The 9,275-nt window shown below is 36.4% G+C and overlaps 1 long non-coding RNA gene across 1 annotated transcript; it reads right to left on the bottom strand.

Moving 5' to 3' along the window:
* Positions 1–4,402: 4,402 nt before the first annotated feature.
* LOC120539748 lies at positions 4,403–7,101 on the bottom strand. The gene is made up of 3 exons (XR_005635667.1): positions 5,235–7,101; positions 4,974–5,141; positions 4,403–4,569 (listed from the first exon to the last, which is right to left on the bottom strand). It is a non-coding gene; the product is annotated as an uncharacterized LOC120539748 (long non-coding RNA).
* Between the last annotated feature and the right edge of the window lie 2,174 nt (positions 7,102–9,275).

Raw genomic sequence — 9,275 nt, 5'->3', positions numbered from 1 at the left:
TAGAATTCATGGTTCCATCTATCACAGCAAGCCTTCCAGGTCCTGAAGCAGCAAAACAACCCCAGACCATCACACTACCACCACCATATTTTACTGCTGGTATGATGTTCTTTTTCTGAAATGCTGTGTTCCTTTTACGCCAGATGTAACGGGACATTTGCCTTCCAAACAGTCTCATCAGTCCACAAGGTATTTTCCCAAAAGTCTTGGCAATCATTGAGATGTTTCTTAGCAAAATTGAGACAAGCCCGAATGTACTTTTTGCTTAACAGTGGTTTGCGTCTTGGAAATCTGCCATGCAGGCCGTTTTTGCCCAGTCTCTTTCTTATGGTGGAATCATGAATACTGACCTTAATTGAGGCAAGTGAGGCCTGCAGTTCTTTAGACGTTGTCCTGGGGTCTTTTGTGACCTCTCGGATGAGTCGTCTCTGCGCTCTTGGGGTAATTTTGGTCGGCCGGCCACTCCTGGGAAGATTCACCACTGTTCCATGTTTTTGCCATTTGTGCATAATGGCTCTCACTGTGGTTCGCTGGAGTCCCAAAGCTTTAGAAATGGCTTTATAACCTTTACCAGACTGATAGATCTCAATTACTTCTGTTCTCATTTGTTCCTGAATTTCTTTGGATCTTGGCATGATGTCTAGCTTTTGGTCTACTTCTCTGTGTCAGGCAGCTCCTATTTAAGTGATTTCTTGATTGAAACAGGTGTGGCAGTAATCAGGCCTGGGGGGTGGCTACGGAAATTGAACTCAGGTGTGATACACCACAGTTAGGTTATTTTTTTAACAAGGGGGCAATTACTTTTTCACACAGGGCCATGTAGGTTTGGATTTTTTTTTTCTTCCTAAATAATAAAAATCATCATTTAAAAACTGCATTTTGTGTTTACTTGTGTTATATTTGACTAATGGTTAAATGTGTTTGATGATCAGAAACATTTTGTGTGACAAACATGCAAAAGAATAAGAAATCAGGAAGGGGGCAAATAGTTTTTCACACCACTGTAGTTCGCATCAGGTTGGGTAGCACTTTTAAACAGTAGTAGTATGAGCGAGTGTCAGTGTGGCAAGCACTAGACTGCCATTTCTTTCCGTCTCATTTTTTGTCATCTGGCCCAAGCCTTTAAATCTCTTTTGTAAATGGGTGGCTTGGATAGAGGACAGATACTAACTATTTTAAACAATACTAAAAGATATTTGTGTATGTGTGTTGTAGTGACCCATGTTGTAAGTGTTAGATCCACTGAAGAAGTCAACTTAAACAAAGAAAATGTACATTTTGCCAGTTTATCTGAAGTGTTTTACATTATAACCATATTATTAATTGCTGCATGAATATAATTTTTCAAGTGGATGACCTTTACTATTGTCAAAAATGACAAGCAGGGCAACAGGAGGAATATGAAAGTTATTTGTTGAGTTTAGGAGACAAACGATACTTGTAAGGAAGTTCATGCCAGTGCTATCAGTGTACATTCTGAAATTTATAAAACTATTGATATTATTTCACAAAGATGTTACTGGCCTGGTTTTATGCCGACATTAAAATGGCTACATTTTCTGATAATTATAATCATTATTTTAATTAAGACTATAAATTGTCAGAACAGATTCAATAAAATGTTTTAATATCTTTAATATGCTGTTTGTTGGACTCTTAATTGACTTGTCATACAAATGTGTATTGGATATTTGGTACTTCATTTGACAAATTTGTACAAGTCTCATGTTTCAGATAGAACTTTATTTGTCCTCTAAGGGAAAATTTGCTTGCTTTTTTTTTTTTTTTTTTAAAAAAAAAAACAGAGGCCGAATGAATAAATTAATATATAATGAAAAAAACAGCCAATCCAATAAATTTTAGTTGTCCAATGTTCATTCTGCAAGCAACAGTTGGGGCTCACAACTGAGGCAAAACCTCAGCTGTAGAAGTGAATGTCCCTTTGAGTTTAGAGCATATTGGGACACAGTAGACTTGAAAGTGATGAAGACTTTCATCGATCTTTTACCATGGATTTCAGATTATCCAGGGTTCATTTTGAAAGTAGCAGACAGAGTGCACACAAGCCCATGGATCTGCTCCAGCCATGGAAACGAGTGTTCCCTGTAGGGGATAGGATGCAGACACATAGTGGAGAAGATCATATAGAAAACTATATCTACGACCTTTTAAAATCAATTTTACATATTTTTATCTCTCCGGTGCTCATTTTGTAATCAGCAGTCGGAGAGCACACATTTTACGGCTCTGTAGCAGCCATGGAAATGAGCGTCCCGACCAGTGGATGAGACATGCGTTTTCATTCTAATAGTTTTAATGACTCACATGGCGGAGGTGAAATTTGAGTTCAACAACAAAGCCTTTCCCGTGGATTTTTTTCCTTTTTTATCCCCAGGAAAAACCATCTGTGTAAATGTTTAAGAGCAAGCTGTCACTTATGACAATGGATTGCTACATTTATTTTAACGAGCTCTCTTTTAAATGTCTTTGTAATGTGTTACTGGGTGTCGAGCAATGTATTATTATTACTGATATTTTACTAAATCTTACTATCCATGTTTCTTTGATGAGCCCCGTTGAAGAAGTTTTTAGTAACAGAACAGTAAATACGCCAAAACGACTGAAAATACAACAGACCACTAGTATTTTTCGATATCATTTTAACAAAGTTTACTGTCCTCTCTCAAATCACAGAGCACCCCGGGAAAACGTCAATAGCGTTTAATGTACCTGCATCCTTAGAACGCAGACATCAGGACATCGCTGCGCGTGCGTGTTTACTAACAGATATGACAGCATTTTGCACAGAGCATGCGTTAAAACATGACAAACGGCACACAAAGGCACGCGAACAAGAGGAGTTCCACAGCAATCACATCTCAGTGCACTTGAGAAGGGACACTGAATTCTACGAGGCACATTTTAGAGCACCTGTTCAAATATTTATTTGATTGAGATTTTCAACGGTTCACAGGTGTGGCGTAAGATTTTTTTCAAGCAAACTAATTAAAGACTTTTTTGAAGAAATATGACACAACATAAGTCTACGACGCAGATTCTTTACCATTTTATATGATTTTATATTATGTTAAATGAAATGCTGCCAATAAGGAATAATAGGAACCACCGCGCTGCTTTCTATCTTTGATGAACTAACGTTTTATGGGGTGAAAAAATGATCGCCCGGGACAGATACACTTAATCAGTAGTGTGTGCGACCTACGATTTGTGAGAGTCCGAGTGTGTGTGTGTGTGTGTGTGTGTGTTGTGTGCGTGTACGTGGTTTTGTCAGTTTTACAATAAAAACAGACATCAGTTATTTGTGAAGCCGGAATATTCTGATCATTCTTATCCCTTATCACTGATAAACATTCAGAAGAAACAGAGCTATTCCAGTGTTTTCCTCCATAACATCCTTTCAGAAAACAGGAATAATGTCCTTGCTGAAACAGATCGCCCTTTAATGAAATGCTGTCAATACGGAATAACAGAAATCATCGGGCGGCTTTCGGTCAATGATAAACCAGCGTCTCTTGATTGCCCCTGACCCATACACTCACTCACAAATCGTGGGTCCCACACATTACTGGTTAAGTGTGTGCGCGCGTATGTGCGCGTGTACGTGTGCATGTGTGTCGTTTTGTCAGTTTTACTATAAAAACACACAAAAATTTTTCGTTGTAATTTTAGAATAAAATACTGGCAGCCGAGTTGCCCGCCACTTACTGTACTTTTACAGTGAAGCTGCTGTAGTTAACAATTATAGTATTACACTGTAATTTCATACTACAGTATGATACTGTAATATAATTGTACAATACTGTAGCATGAAATCACAGTGTAATACTGTAAATGTTAACTACAGCAGCTTCACTGTAAACATACAGTAAGTGGCTGGCAACTCTGCAGCCAGTATTTCTGTAAAATTACAAGGACATTTTTACTGTAAAATTACATGAGAAAATGTTAGAACTGTATTTTCTATTATGTATTCTATCTTTACATTAGTCATGCTGTGAATAGCATTTTATAGTGTCACTACAGCATTGATAATGACATTATACTGCAGTATTTACTGACAGATTAAACAAATAATGCTTCATTTGAAACATTTCAATACAATTTATTTTTATGGTCTTGATTAGCTTTTTACATTACCAGTTTTTTTAATTGTTAGCAGTCTTTCATTATTTCAGATAAACACAAATGGTTGCAACAGAGATGGGAAACACTGGCAATAAACATATAGTGCAGCATTCAGTACTAAATTTGAAAGTAGCACCAATGTTCACTTTCACATTATAATAGAATATGAACACCATGTTAGACCAAAATTATAGAATATGAACACCATGTTAGACCAAAATTGTTCACTTTTAAATTTTGACAGTTTAGGCAAATAGGTCTTGGATGAACTCAGACCAAATTCCATTCAAAGTCCATTATCTTACAAAGTGTATAGGAAAAATGGGGGTTTACTGTGTTCTTGTTATACTTGGCTAGTCCTCTTGGATGTAGCTTTTCCTTGAATGGCCTTGAACATTTGTTCAGGGTTCATGTCAATATTATCTAAATGACAAAAAGAAAAAACATGTACTTAATTATTTATAAAATTAAAAAAAAAAAAAAAAAATCAATCATTCACTTTGTCATGACTAAAACACATCTTCAAAACAGTTCCTTAGTTCCTGCACTCTCAACAATTTGCATTCTCTTAAAAAGATTCAAGTACATAACAATTTGCCAATACTCACTTTTAACCGATTTAATTTATAGAAAAAATATCATGGTGTGTGTCAGGATGGTTAATAGTGTGTCACAAAAGTTTAATAGGGTATGAGAAGGAGAATAAACTTACTGTGTGTCTAAGAGGAGTGTGCAAACGTTTTGCAGGAAGTGTGTAATAAAGTCTGATGGAAGTGAAAGTCAGTTTTAATGAAAATGTATGTATGGAAAATAAACCAATGTTTTACCTTTGAACAAAATCAAGGGTGCTTGCAGTCTCTTCCTATATTGGAGGTTGAAATCATAACATGAAGCAAACGCAGCAGCACGGCCACAGACAAAGCCGAGTTGTGTTCCCTCACATACAACGTGACCTTTAAGCAACCAGCAGTGGATGGTGAGCATTGGAGTTTGACCTAAGAATAAAAATTACATTCATTAAAGAGTACTCTGAAACATAAGAAACTTATCAGGTACAATTAGATATCTGCACTATCATGTCTACATACCAAAAATTATAATTCAAGGACTGTAAGGCAAGTTGAGTGTTCCTTGGACATCTGCTGAAGTGGCAAATGCCTGAAGTAAAAGAAAACAAAAATTGACAACACATTCAAGCAGACATTACAACATATAAGTCACGCATGCAATCATGCATAGGATTTTCAAAAAATATTTAACTCGCATCTGCTTGAAGCGCGAGTCCATCCATTTTCTTACTGAGGAGCGCATTTGTGGTGAATTTTGAGACCACCTAGGTCAAACTAATTACTGAACCAAAATGCTGCTTCTTTGTTCTGAAAAATGTAATGAAATCTCAGTTCAAGAGTGTCACAACAAACAATATAATTAGCTTATTGTCAGACTTACCATGATCTTTCCAGGCGCTGAACAGTTTGGCACTGGACAGGTTGTATGAACTCTTAAGAAATCCTCTTCTTTCACGTACATTAAATCTTCTACTCCTCAGCCTACACATTTCTCAACTGACTGATTGAGTGGCTCCTCAGGTAGGTTTGGTATTACTCACAGTAAGGTTTGCTTGATCTATTTTTGTAACTCAGACATCATTCTAGTACTGGAAAAGAATGACGAAGAACCATTATAGTCAGACTACACAAGGCAGGCAGATTATTTTGATTAATGCATAAGTGACCCAAATTTTGTGATGTCAATCAGTGAACTCCTTGGTCTACAAGAAAGATTTTTGTGACAACATGTACTGTACATTGGAATTGCCATGAATGAGAATCGACTGAATTTTCCCAGATACAAACACCATCATTTCTGTTCTGTGACTGGAATGTTTGACAGTCACAATATCTACAAAAGTTGCTACTCCTGCTAAAATTTGCAACAGATCCACCAAATGTAGTGTTAGCCGACACTGTCTCCTGCTCTGGTACTTGACCTAAGCATTTAAAATCCTGCACAGCTAAACTAACGACATGTGGTCAATGCTTGACCTACAGACAAGTAACAGGATTGCACGCATGACACAAACAGCAAGAATCTCGGGTTTTTGCTTTCTTGATCCAAGTCAATTGGCAACTTCATGTAAGATTAAGCCTAACGATTCTGAATCAGTATTAACACACTATTCTCATAAATGTATCTGCCATTGGAAAATAAATCAGAGAATATATTTTGTTCCGATTTCAGCTTTTGTTTCCTTATATTGTTTCCTGAATAATAAATCAGTGCTTCTAAAGTTTAATAGGAATGTACTAAGATGTTTTCCTGGCGTGATTCACTTTTTGTAAGGTAGATGGATACATGATCTATAAAATAACAGGAACATAACTGTAAATTTTAATGTGCTGACAAAACAGCAATATTGTTTCAAAACCATGATCACAAAATTGACGCTGCAGCATTTTATGTCAGTTAGTTAATCTATTTAAGTCAGAAAAATATGCAACAACTCATTGCTTTAAGCAGGTTCCTTAGTGGACACTAACTGGTAACAAATAGCTAAGCTGCCACAACTGCCTTGACTAACTTTAAACTTTACCGAGTTAAGAGTTTGGAACTTGTGTACTTTGTGCAAAATCACTTTGTCCTTATATGTAAAATGATAGTGCACGGTAACATCTGTTATTTTATAATGCCAGGATGTCTAACTGACATTTTACTTTAGAATGAATGTACGTGGTCTAATGACACACTGAGCAAAAATGTATATGCAGAGTACTTTGTGATAATTTAAAAATTAAGGTATTGTTTAAGCATTAACTGGACGAAATGGCTTTCCACTACAAGCTGGGCAAAACAGTTGTGTTAGCCTATACAGGCTATTCGATACTTTAAGTACAAACTAACAAAGTTATGCAAATTATACACACATACAAAACACAGATGCCGAGGATGTGAAACGATTGCCAAATTAAATAACTAACGAACTCACTCACAGACAAAAAAAAAAAAAAAAAGCACAAAAAAATGAGACAGAGGCTCATCAAGTCAAAACGGCAATGAATGGTTTCTGGAACTTTCAATTCTCCCGCCTCACACACTGTTCCCGGTCTCACTCAATGGAAAGTGCAAAATGAATAATACTTTGTATTAAAAATTAATGAACTGAATAGGCAGAAAAGATAAAATCATAAGCTATAACATAACAGGACGCAAGAAGTTTTAAAAGTTCTAATGTGGTTTTCTGAACTAAAACCTCTTCTCAACTTGCACCGCTCTTACTTCCTCAGTCAAACCAATCCCAGAATGCCTTGCTTGTACAGTATGTTACTGTACCTTAACTAGTTTACAGTATGTTACTGTATTTGGTATATTACTGTATTAAGTTTTGAAAACAGCCATTTGCTGTAGATGTACAGCCATTCTTTAAAATATTACAGCATGTTACTGTGTAAATAAAACAGGAAAATACTGTAGGAAACTCACTGTAAATTTACAGCAATTCTTTACAGTGTAGTTAAACAACAGTTATTTGTGAAACAGGGATATTCTGATCATTCTGATCCCTGATAAACATTCAGAAGAAACAGCACTATTTCAGTGTTTTCCTTCATAACAACCTTTCAACAAATGGAACTAAGTTCCTTGCTGAAGCAGATCGCCGTGCTGCCAATACGGAATAACAGATATCACCGGGCAGCTTTCGGTTAATGATAACCAGCATGACTTGAGGTGAAAAATTGGGACGTACTTCGGTTGGGATCAATGCTTTCCAGTAACTCGGCTTTTGAGAAGAATCTGTCACGGGTGGGACAGGAGGGACCAAGTGAGGCAGGTACAATGAGCCAAGGCGGGTATCTGTAGGAGTGTTTTAAATAATGAAAGCAAAAAAAGTGCTTTGAAATTGAGGACCCCCAACCAAGACGGCATATGAAACAAAACGCGACAGACAGGCATATGCTATTTGTATAAAATATGCACAAAAATTACAACAGTGTTGAAGTAATGATGAAGCGAAAGGGAGATGCTAAACATGGGTGCCTGCCTGTAAATCCCAATATATATATATATATCTATCATTACTTCAACACTGATATATAATATATATCTTTGAACGGATGTATCTCAACCAATGTATAACAGAGTATTATCGATCTCAAATCATATATATAGAAAACCACATTAGAACTTAAAATTTCTTACTTCCTGTTATAGCTTATTATTTCTCTTTTTATCTGCCTATTCAGTTCATTTATTTCTATTTATATATCAGAAAAGATCTATGCATACATACATCTCAACCAACGCACTGTATATATCTGACCAGATGTATTCAAAACCAATGTATATATCTCAATCCATGTATATATCTGAACCCATATATATACATATACATATACACACACACACACACACACACACACATACACACACACATATACATATACATATCTAAAACGGATGTATATGTTCAAGCCAATGTATTCAAACCCAAATATATATATACACACACACACATTTACGAACCAATCTTTTTTCCTGAATGACCCCTATTTATAAATAAATATATATATATAGCGCCCTGCCCGGGGTTTGTTTCCTGCCTTGCACCCTGTGTTAGCTGGGATCGGCTCCAGCAGACCCATACCCCGCCCCCCCATGACCTTGTAGTTAGGATATAGTGGGTTGGATAATGGATTGGTGCCATCTGTTGTAGCTCAGATATCCCAAATGAAAAATGAACACTCCCGACAAAATTTCCTTTAAGAGTAAGTGTCAAATTTCAACAAAATTGGTCCACTTGGATGAGAATTGTTTCAGGCAAACAGACATAGCTATCGCAGTAGGTGTTTTTTGCATTGTATGTGAACAAATCTAATAACAGTTTTGTGCACGCAGCAAAAAATCAGTGTTAGTTTGTACATGAAAACTATGCAAGTGTTAATTGAACTCTGGTGATTTGAATGTAAAGAGAGTCCAGTTCCATCTCGCATGCTACAGATGAGCAGTTTAGGTTATTTAGCATCTCCCAATTGGCTCAGTATGACTGTGCACGTGTGTGTGTCTTGTGAAGACTTTGTTTCTGCCTTGCTCTCACTTTCTCACCTTGTACTTTAATGAAAAGCTGTTCAGAA

Source organism: Polypterus senegalus, chromosome 11 (genome assembly GCF_016835505.1).
Source record: "Polypterus senegalus isolate Bchr_013 chromosome 11, ASM1683550v1, whole genome shotgun sequence".
Taxonomy (NCBI): domain Eukaryota; kingdom Metazoa; phylum Chordata; class Cladistia; order Polypteriformes; family Polypteridae; genus Polypterus; species Polypterus senegalus.
This window is presented reverse-complemented; position numbering and strand designations above follow the sequence as displayed.